A 12,363-nucleotide genomic window follows, 5' to 3' on the forward strand; every position below is an offset into this window, starting at 1 on the left:
AAAAGACTTTAATCCAATAATGTGTGTGTGTAAGACAAGTTAAGACAACATAACATTGTGTTACTATGTAGCAATGTGAGAAATGTATAGTTAAGGCAACAAAGGACAACTGAACTACAGATGACCTAGTTATACCTGAAAACTGACAACAGGAAAGAGGCCCCTTCTAAGGCCCCTCTAATGTAGGGAGGATAGTAACGGCTAGAAACTGCTGGTAGAACAGGAATGAACTAGGAATGTGAAGTGTGGAAGAATACAGCCCACCTAAAGAGAGGTGGAGTTTCTTCTGATGTGTGTGTGTGTGTGTGTGTGTGTGTGTGTGTGTGTGTGTGTGTGTGTGTGTGTGTGTGTGTGTGTGTGTGTGTGTGTGTGTGTGTGTTAAAATTACTGTGCTCTCATTTTTTACTTCAGAGCGCTCTCTGAATAAAGAATTAACCTTTTGCAGAATCGGAGACTTTGCCGTGGTGCCCCGACTTCGTAGTTAATTAAAGTTTAAATGATTAGTAATAATAATTACACAGAGAATTGATTTGATAAAATAACAGTCTTCACATTTAATAATGTCACGGAATGACACTACCTTGACATTTTGTCTTCTACAGTGGTCCTCCTGTATAGGATAAACCAGTCCTTTATGGTTATGGGTTCAGCTGTATAGGATAAACCAGTCCTTTATGGTTATGGGTTCAGCTGTATGGGATAAACCAGTCCTTTATGGTTATGGGTTCAGCTGTATAGGATAAAGCAGTCCTTTATGGTTATGGGTTCAGCTGTATAGGATAAAGCAGTCCTTTATGGTTATGGGTTCAGCTGTATAGGATAAACCAGTCCTTTATGGTTATAGGTTCAGCTGTATAGGATAAACCAATCCTTTATGGTTATGGGTTCAGCTGTATAGGATAAACCAGTCCTTTATGGTTATGGGTTCAGCTGTATAGGATAAACCAGTCCTTTATGGTTATGGGTTCAGCTGTATAGGATAAACCAGTCCTTTATGGTTATGGGTTCAGCTGTATAGGATAAACCAGTCCTTTATGGTTATGGGTTCAGCTGTATAGGATAAACCAGTCCTTTGTGGTTATGGGTTCAGCTGTATAGGATAAACCAGTCCTTTGTGGTTATGGGTTCAGCTGTATAGGATAAACCAGTCCTTTATGGTTATGGGTTCAGCTGTATAGGATAAACCAGTCCTTTATGGTTATGGGTTCAGCTGTATGGGATAAACCAGTCCTTTATGGTTATGGGTTCAGCTGTATAGGATAAACCAGTCCTTTATGGTTATTGGCTCAGCTGTATAGGATAAACCAGTCCTTTATGGTTATGGGTTCAGCTGTATTGGATAAACCAGTCCTTTATGGTTATGGGTTCAGCTGTATAGGATATAGGATAAACCAGTCCTTTGTGGTTATGGGTTCAGCTGTATAGGATAAACCAGTCCTTTATGGTTATGGGTTCAGCTGTATGGGATAAACCAGTCCTTTATGGTTATGGGTTCAGCTGTATAGGATAAACCAGTCCTTTATGGTTATGGGTTCAGCTGTATAGGATAAACCAGTCCTTTATGGTTATGGGTTCAGCTGTATAGGATAAACCAGTCCTTTGTGGTTATGGGTTCAGCTGTATAGGATAAACCAGTCCTTTGTGGTTATGGGTTCAGCTGTATAGGATAAACCAGTCCTTTATGGTTATGGGTTCAGCTGTATAGGATAAACCAGTCCTTTATGGTTATGGGTTCAGCTGTATAGGATAAACCAGTCCTTTATGGTTATGGGTTCAGCTGTATAGGATAAACCAGTCCTTTATGGTTATGGGTTCAGCTGTATGGGATAAACCAGTCCTTTATGGTTATGGGTTCAGCTGTATAGGATAAACCAGTCCTTTATGGTTATTGGCTCAGCTGTATAGGATAAACCAGTCCTTTATGGTTATGGGTTCAGCTGTATTGGATAAACCAGTCCTTTATGGTTATGGGTTCAGCTGTATAGGATATAGGATAAACCAGTCCTTTGTGGTTATGGGTTCAGCTGTATAGGATAAACCAGTCCTTTATGGTTATGGGTTCAGCTGTATGGGATAAACCAGTCCTTTATGGTTATGGGTTCAGCTGTATGGGATAAACCAGTCCTTTGTGGTTATGGGTTCAGCTGTATAGGATAAACCAGTCCTTTATGGTTATGGGTTCAGCTGTATAGGATAAACCAGTCCTTTATGGTTATGGGTTCAGCTGTATAGGATAAACCAGTCCTTTATGGTTATGGGTTCAGCTGTGTAGGATAAACCAGTCCTTTATGGTTATGGGTTCAGCTGTATAGGATAAACCAGTCCTTTATGGTTATGGGTTCAGCTGTATAGGATAAACCAGTCCTTTATGGTTATGGGTTCAGCTGTATAGGATAAACCAGTCCTTTATGGTTATGGGTTCAGCTGTATAGGATAAACCAGTCCTTTGTGGTTATGGGTTCAGCTGTATAGGATAAACCAGTCCTTTGTGGTTATGGGTTCAGCTGTATAGGATAAACCAGTCCTTTATGGTTATGGGTTCAGCTGTATAGGATAAACCAGTCCTTTATGGTTATGGGTTCAGCTGTATGGGATAAACCAGTCCTTTATGGTTATGGGTTCAGCTGTATAGGATAAACCAGTCCTTTATGGTTATTGGCTCAGCTGTATAGGATAAACCAGTCCTTTATGGTTATGGGTTCAGCTGTATTGGATAAACCAGTCCTTTATGGTTATGGGTTCAGCTGTATAGGATATAGGATAAACCAGTCCTTTGTGGTTATGGGTTCAGCTGTATAGGATAAACCAGTCCTTTATGGTTATGGGTTCAGCTGTATGGGATAAACCAGTCCTTTATGGTTATGGGTTCAGCTGTATGGGATAAACCAGTCCTTTGTGGTTATGGGTTCAGCTGTATAGGATAAACCAGTCCTTTATGGTTATGGGTTCAGCTGTATAGGATAAACCAGTCCTTTATGGTTATGGGTTCAGCTGTATAGGATAAACCAGTCCTTTATGGTTATGGGTTCAGCTGTGTAGGATAAACCAGTCCTTTATGGTTATGGGTTCAGCTGTATAGGATAAACCAGTCCTTTATGGTTATGGGTTCAGCTGTATAGGATAAACCAGTCCTTTATGGTTATGGGTTCAGCTGTATAGGATAAACCAGTCCTTTATGGTTATGGGTTCAGCTGTATAGGTTAAACCAGTCCTTTATGGTTATGTGCTCAGCTGTATAGGATAAACCAGTCCTTTATGGTTATGGGTTCAGTTGTATGGGATAAACCAGTCCTTTATGGTTATGGGTTCAGCTGTATAGGATAAACCATACCATCTACCCATCGTGTCCGATTTAAAAAATGCTTTACAGCGAAAACACAACATATGATTACGTTAGATCATCGCCAAGTATAAAAAACACACAGCCATTTTTCCAGCCAAAGATAGGAGTCACAAAAAGCAGATATCTTCATCAGATGACACTCATAGGACATCATGTTACACAATACATGTGTGTTTTGTTCGATAGCCACGTCAAATAACAGAAATACTCATCATAAACTTTGATGAAAGATACATGTTTTACATAGAATTAAAGATACACTTGTTGTTAATGCAACCGCTGTGTCAGATTTCAAAAACACTTTACGGAAAAAGCACACCATGCAATAATCTGAGACGGCGCTCAGATATAAAAAACATTTCTCCGCCATGTTGGAGTCAAGAGAACTACGAAATTACATCATAAATATTCCCTTACCTTTGATTATCTTCATCAGAATGCAGTCCCAGGAATCCTAGTTCCACAATAAATTGTTGTTTTGTTCGATAATGTCAATTATTTATGTCTAAGTAGCTACTTTTGTACACATGTCCAAACGCTCGCGCAGATCCAGGCGAACTCGGACGAAAACTTCTAAAAGTTGTATTACAGGTCGAATAAACTGGTCAAACTAAGTAGAGAATCAATTTTCAGGATGTTGTTATCATATATATCCAATAACGTTCCAACCGGAGCATTCCTTTGTGTCTACAGAAGTACTGGAATGCAAGGCGATATCATGTGGAATGCGCGTGACCAAGAACTGGCACTCTGCCAGACCACTGACTGAAACACCTCCCATCCGGTCCCACATCACAGTAGAGGCTTCATTCAACGTTTTACAGACTGTTGACATCTAGCGGAAGGCGTAGGAAGTGCAAACAGATCCATATCTTACAGGGATTTGAATAGGCGATGAGTTGAAAATCAACCAGCCCCAGAATTTCCACTTCCTGTTTTGAAGTTTGCCTGCCATATGAGGTCTGTTATACTCACAGACATAATTCAAACAGGTTTAGAAACTTCAGAGTGTTTTCTATCCAATAGTAATAATAATATGCATATATTAGCATATGGGACAGAGTAGGAGGCAGTTCACTCTATTCATCCAAAGTGAAAATGCTTCCCCCTATCCCTAAAAAGTTAAGAGACAAAAACACTGGTTGTTCATTCTATTGTTTCTAGCCAATCACACTGGTTGTTCATTCTATTGTTTCTAGCCAATCACACTGGTTGTTCATTCTATTGTTTCTAGCCAATCACACTGGTTCTGCATTCTATTGTTTCTAATCACACTGGTTGTTCATTCTATTGTTGCTGATTGGTTGATAGCTGTTAGTTATTCACGTTAATTCCGGGTAATGGCTGTTAACAGTTTCCATTTGAATTGTTCCACAGCCCATAATGGAGGGTTCATTCAGGTCTCTCTGTTTAACTAAATACTCATTTTGTCTTTGGCAGGAGAGAGACCAGACTCTCAATCTGACAGCAGAAAGAGTCCTTCAGGAGATCCAGACCCTGAGACGCCCAATCCAGCGATGCAACACCACTGCTCCCAGTGTAATATGAGTTTTAAGTGGTTATGGAAGCTGAAAGAGCATGAAAGGAAACACACAGGAGAAAAGCCCTTCCAATGCTCCCAATGTGGAAATAAATTCTCACGATCACATGACCTAAAATCACATGAGAGGACACACACAGGGGAAAAACCACACAATTGCTCACAGTGTGGAAAGCTTTTTTCCCATTTAGGGAACCTGAACAAACATAAGAGAATACACTCTGGAGAGAAGCCTTACCCCTGTTCCCATTGTGGAAAGAATTTTAGGTTGTCAGGTAACCTGAAAACGCACGAGAGGACACACACAGGGGAGAAACCTTACCATTGCTCCCTGTGTGGAAAGGATTTTACCAAGTTAGGGAACCTGAAAGATCATGAGAAGAAACACACAGGAGAAAAGCCTTACCACTGCTCCAATTGTGGAAAGAGATTTTCAACATCATCGGACTTAAGAAAGCATGAGATGACGCACACAGGGGAGAAGTCTTACCATTGCTCTCAGTGTGGAAATAGTTTCTTACGATCACATGACCTAAAATCACATGAGCGGACACACACAGGGGAAAAACCACACAGTTGTTCCCAGTGTGGAAAGTGTTTTTTGCATTTAGGGAACCTGAACAAACATAAGAAAATACACTCTGGGGAGAAGCCTTACCCCTGTTCCCATTGTGGAAAATTCTTTAGGTCGTTAGATAACAAGAGGGAGCATGAGAAGACACACATAGGTAAGAAGCTTCACCATTGCGCCTTGTGCGGAAAGAGATATTCACGATCACATGACCTAAAATCACATAAAAGAAAACACACAGGCGAAGAAAACACACAATTACACACCAAGGGGAAAAATCACACAATTGGTCCCAGTGAGGAAAGAATTGTACGCAGTTAGAGAACCTCGTCCAATTGTGGAACTATATTTTCCCGGTCACATTACCTAAATTCACATCAAATCAAACCAAGCGGTATTTATTCAGCACATTTCAGACATGGAACACAATGGGCTTCACGGGAAAAAACGATGAAAACAAAAACTGAAACGTTTACTACACAACAAACATAAGAGGATAAGAAACTAAAGATTGACTGGTCTTGGTCAGTACCTGTACAGTTGACCAATGGCTGTCTTGTGTAGATCAGACAGGAGAGCATTACAGTAGTCAAGCCTGCTTGTAATAAATATTACTACACAACAAACATAAGAGGATAAAAAACTAAAGATTAACAATAAAAACATTTGTGCCCAGCTGTCGATAAAAACACCGGTGGGCTAGCACTGCTAGCATTTGTCTGCTCCATTTTCATGATGGCGGCTACTTGCTACTTAACAGGAATCCAGGACACAAACTTGCGGTGTCAGCCGTAAAGACTGACTGCATTGCGGAACCAGTAGAAATTGTTTTTTTTTAAATGTTTTTTTTTTATTATGGAATATTACAACATACAATCTACCTGCAGTGAAGCCGTTCAACATTTACATTACATTCAGTCATCTAGCAGACTCCCATCCAGAGTTACCCACAGGAGCAACAAGGGTCAAGTGTCCCGCTCAAAGGGATGTCGACAGATCTCCCACCAAGTCAAATCGAGGACTCAAACTATTTATATATTTTGTGAAATTAATGCCAAGTATACAGTGGGGAGAACAAGTATTTGATGCACTGCCGGTTTTCCTACTTACAAAGCATGTAGAGGTCTGTAATTTTTATCATAGGTACACTTCAACTGTGAGAGATTAAAGACAATCAGCGATCAACGAGTTTAAACAGGTGCAGTTAATACAGGTAATGAGTGGAGAACAGGAGGGCTTCTTAAAGAAAAACTAACAGGTCTGTGAGAGCCGGAATTCTTACTGGTTGGTAGGTGATCAAATACTTATGTCATGCAATAAAATGCTAATTAATTACTTAAAAATCATACAATGTGATTTTCTGGATTTTTGTTTTAGATTCCGTCTCTCACAGTTGAAGTGTACCTATGATAAAAATGACAGACCTCTACATGCTTTGTAAGTAGGAAAACCTGCAAAATCGGCAGTGTATCAAATACTTGTTCTCCCCACTGTATCTACTTCACCATCAACCCCATTTTATAGGTAAACTACAGGATCATGTAAAAGCTGTATTTTTAAAAAGATCCAATACGTAATATTGTAGACTTATCATAATTAGGAGTCCAGAAAAGTTATCTAGATCGTCAATGAGACATTGGCAGGGATCTAGCTTGCGGACTAAATATAAAACTTGAGTCATTGGCATACATGGACACCTTTTTGTTTTTAAGCCTTGGATTACTGATCCTCTAATAATGTTGTTGTTAGAGCCGATGTGGAGATATTTGTACAAAAGACAGAACATACATGGCTCCATGTACGTGTGTGTAAATATATGAAATATGTATATGATGAAGTATCAGGTACCTTTATGATTTATATTGACCCGATTGAGATATATTCATTTGTTGTTAGTGGAACTTAGTATTTGGTTCCCCCTCTTGCCCATTCATTGTACTGTGGTAAGTGTGTTAGTGTTAGGATAAAGGCAGGAAGTTGGGACTTCAGGCGAGGGGAGGAGTCCTAGCTAGACGCGGGTGCGGTATAGTCTTTTGACCATACAGACATGCAAAAAGGCCATTTTATGTATTTTTCACGTCAAGTAATCTATGCTTTTAGTTGATTGGAGAATCATTTTTTTGTTAGATATAAGAAGAATAAACCTTTTTGTTACACCAGGATCCCTGGATCTCATTGAATGTTTTTGCCGTTTGGGAACTTTGAATGTGGACCGTATGTGTCCGAAACAACCCCGCTTCAGGCTTGGGCAGCGGCTATGGTCAATTGGTATTTGGAATTTCAATTGGAAGCCACTACAGTTGTTATTTGACCTGATTTTAATAGCTAGCATTTCGATGGCCATAACGAATAGATATGTTGACAGCAGACACCCTTGTTTAACTCCTCTTGACAATTCAAAACTCTCTGAGAAGTAGCCGCTGTTTACTATTTTACAGCTGGCGTTGCTACACATAACTTTTACCTATTGAATAAGTGACTCAACAAAATGTTAAAAGTCCAGGCATGTATATATAAAATCCAGTCTTGCTTTATCAAAGGCCTTTTCAGAATCTGCTATAAATACCAGGCCTGACTTCTTAGATGTTTCATGTTGTTCTATTATTTCTAGTAGTTGTCGTATATTATCTCCAATGTATTGTCTATGTAAAAAACCTGTCTGATCAGGATGAACAATACCTGGTAAAACCTTTTTAATTCTGAGTGCTTTGCATTTCGCTAGTATTTTTGCATCACAACATTGATGTGTAAGATGCCTCCAGTTTTTTAGATAGACTGGGTCTTTATATTTGCCATCTGGGTCTTGTTTTAATAACAGTGAAACCAGACCTTCCTGCTGAGTACCTGACAGACTACCATTTCTATATGGACTAGTTAAAACAAGCTAATAATGGAGCTTTGAGTATATAAAAAAAAGGCTTGATATACCTCTACCTGTATGCCATCAAGCCCTGGGGTTATTCCAGACTGAACGGATTTAATAGCCTCAAAAATGTATTCCTCTGTAATTTGTCCCTCGTAATGGTCTTTCTGTGCATTTGTTAATTTTCCATTTTATTTTTTAGAAAGAATTCCTTACAGTAATCATCATTCAGAGCATGAGACGGAAAGGAACATATCTGATTAAAATATTTAGCTTCCTCTTATAAAATATCATTCGGAGAATCATAGATGACTTTGTCTTTAATAAGTTTCTGACAATTATTTTTTGTAGAGTTTCTGTGTTGGAGATTCAGGAAGAATTTGGTGCATTTTTCTCCATATTCCATCGTTTGCTTTATTTTTGTAATAGATTACATTGGATGGTTCTGGAATAAGTTCCTCCAGTTCTTTTTGTTTTTCCTCCAACTTATTTTGTATCTCTGTAGTATCATTTTTATTGCTATCTACCTGTACTATAGGTTCATGTATTTCCATTCTTAGTCTTGTCTCTTTAGATAGAAACAACTTTTTTTTTTAATTATTGATGAATATTGAATTGAATGACCTCTGAAGGTACATTTAAAGGTATCCCAAACAAATAAGGGGATTTGCTGAACCTATATTGTACTGGTAAAAATCAGTTATAAATTATTTAGTCTTCGTTAAGAATAAATTGTCCTGCTTTGATAAGATGTCAATATCCGCATCCACATGAAAATTCTGTAAGAGTGAAGGCCAATTAGATGATGGTCTGATCACATTTTGTCTCCTATCAATACCTATTTAACCTTTGATGCGAGAGAGAAAGAGACAAGAAAGTAGTCAAGACGACTAGCTTAATTATGTCTCCTCCATGTATATCGCAATAGGTCAGGGGTTGTTAGTCCATAATATTTGTGTTCTCCGTAAGGGCACGGTGATGAGTGATTAGCTTTACGGTCCATTGAGGTACTTAACACTGTGTTATAGTCTACTAGCATAATCATATGATCATTTGTTGCCTGTAAGTTCAATAAATTGGTGTAAATGTTTTCTAATAAGTATGGATCATCCTGATTTGGACCATATAGATTAATACCATATAGATGATCTGTTTTTCCATCCACTTTTATATTCAAAAGGAGCCACCTTCCTTGCGAATCATTCTTGACTGTTTACACATTCGGATCGACATTTTTGTTAATTAATATCATCACACCTTTTGAGTTCCTTTGTCCATGACAGAACATTATTTCACCACCCCATTCCTTTTTCCACTCAACTTCATCTAAGGATGTAGATTGAGTTTCCTGTAAGTGGTATATGTTATATTCTTTTTCTTTCAGCCGCATAAAGACTGATCTTTTCCTATAATCTCTTAAGCCGTTACAATTATAACTGGCTATACTTATTGTAGCCCTTACTGTAACTATATACTATTCTCAGTCTAAATGAACCATAATTAGTGCTTGTAAAGTTACTGCCATAAGAGGTATTTTGACGGTCAAAAATAGAGATTTCAAATGTCTGATGTTTAGAATTCAAGAAACAGGTTCTAGCAACATTTATTTGGTTTTGTTTGCCTGTGCCACAGATGTTAGAACATTTAGTCAAGATATTACGTGTGTAGTAGATCTGTGTAGGTTGATGTGTATGATACTGCATGTGATTTAGTGAGAGTGTATACGATGTCTGGATTAGAGTAAGACTATAATGTGTGATGTCTAAATAAAGAAAAACCTATGAAAGAGACCTTGCATTACTATAGAGACGGCTTCACTACAGTACAAATGTATCCCGTACAATATGTTATTATTCCCCAATGTTTCTGTTCTGATATCTTCCCATTGCTTGTTGTAAACATAAATAAACATGTAGACAAAGACACAAAAGATAGACAAACAAAAATCATATTTAATTACAGAAAAGTTCTCGACAATAGAGAGAGACAGAGTGAGAGAAGAAAAGAGAGGGGAGAGGAGACAGAGAAGCTACTGGGGAATCCTCCACAAGCTACTGGGGAATCCGCCACAAGCTACTGGGGAATCCTCCACAAGCTACTGGGGAATCATCCACAAGCCAAGAGTGTGCAAAGCTGTCATCAAGGCAAAGGGTGGTTACTTTGAAGAATCTCAAATATAAAATATATTTTGATTTAACACTTGGTTTAACACTTTTTTGGTTACTACATGATTCCATATGTGTTATTTCATAGTTTTGATGTCTTCACTATTAAAGAAATAAAGAAAAACCCTGGAATGAGTAGGTGTATCCAAACTTTTGACTGGTACTGTATGTTGGGTTGGTAGAATGTGTAAAGACCCACCTCATTGGTTAATATTCACTGTAGTAGAAACATCTGTTGGGTTGGTAGAATGTGGAAAGACCCACCTCATTGGTTAATATTCCCTGTAGTAGAAACATCTGTTGGGTTGGTAGAATGTGGAAAGGCCCACCTCATTGGTTAATGTTCCCTGTAGTAGAAACATCTGTTGGGTTGGTAGAATGCGGAAACACCCACCTCATTGGTTAATATTCCCAGTAGTAGAAACATCTGTTGGATTGGTAGAATGTGGAAAGACCCACCTCATTGGTTAATATTCACTGTAGTAGAAACATCTGTTGGGTTGGTAGAATGTGGAAAGACCCACCTCATTGGTTAATATTCACTGTAGTAGAAACATCTGTTGGGTTGGTAGAATGTGGAAAGACCCACCTCATTGGTTAATATTCACTGTAGTAGAAACATCTGTTGGGTTGGTAGAATGTGGAAAGACCCACCCCAGTCCACCCACCTCATTGGTTAGTTTTCTCCGGGTAATGAGTCATGCAGTTTAAAGGCAGTGGTCCATTTTGAACCCACAACTCCTCCCTGTTTTTCAACTAGTCGCTCAGTGTAACAGTATAACTTTAGACCGTCCCCTCGCCCCGACCCGGGCGCGAACCAGGGACCCTCTGCACACATCAACAACAGTCACCCACGAAGCGTCGTTACCCATCGCAGAGCAAGGGGCAACACTACTTATAGGTTTCAGAGCAAGTGACGTAACTGATTGAAACGCTACTAGCGCGTACCCGCTAACTAGCTAGCCATTTCACATCCGTTACATCAGTACAGCACCGTTAACGTTTAATTTAACGCTCTACTACTTTAACGTTCTGAACACTCAGTACTGTTACACCGTGTAGGAGTAGTTTGGACCTACTCAGCACTGTTACACCGTGTAGGAGCAGTTTGGACCTACTCAGCACTGTTACACCGTGTAGGAGCAGTTTGGACCTACTCAGTACTGTTACACCGTGTAGGAGCCGTTTGGACCTACTCAGTACTGTTACACCGTGTAGGAGCAGTTTGGACCTACTCAGTACTGTTACACCGTGTAGGAGCAGTTTGGACCTACTCAGTACTGTTACACCGTGTAGGAGCAGTTTGGACCTACTCAGTACTGTTACACCGTGTAGGAGCAGTTTGGACCTACTCAGTACTGTTACACCGTGTAGGAGCAGTTTGGACCTACTCAGTACTGTTACACCGTGTAGGAGCAGTTTGGACCTACTCAGCACTGTTACACCGTGTAGGAGCAGTTTGGACCTACTCAGTACTGTTACACTGTGTAGGAGCAGTTTGGACCTAGTTGCCTTATTGGGATAACTGTTTGTTTGATTTTCTAAATGTGCAGGAGTAAATTGTTTTAAATTCTCACCCATTAAAGATATTCGCTAATCGACACATGCTTTTCTTTATACATCTCAATATAATTATATTATATCATTAAATAAATGAAAAATCTATTTAAGTGTCTCAAAATAAAATAAAAATTTCCCTTGACTGTGTTACCCTCCCCAGCCAGCAAATGACGATGTGCCTGTTTCAGGCAATGCTGCAAGTGTGACGTATAATCTAATGGACGGGACTCTTCTTCAACAACAAAAGCGAGTCATTCACCTCGATTGCTTTTAGCCAACATAGCCGAAAACATTTCATCTCTTTAAATGCTTTCGTTGTAT

This window comes from Salvelinus namaycush, unplaced genomic scaffold (assembly GCF_016432855.1).
Source record: "Salvelinus namaycush isolate Seneca unplaced genomic scaffold, SaNama_1.0 Scaffold1153, whole genome shotgun sequence".
Taxonomy (NCBI): Eukaryota; Metazoa; Chordata; class Actinopteri; order Salmoniformes; family Salmonidae; genus Salvelinus; species Salvelinus namaycush.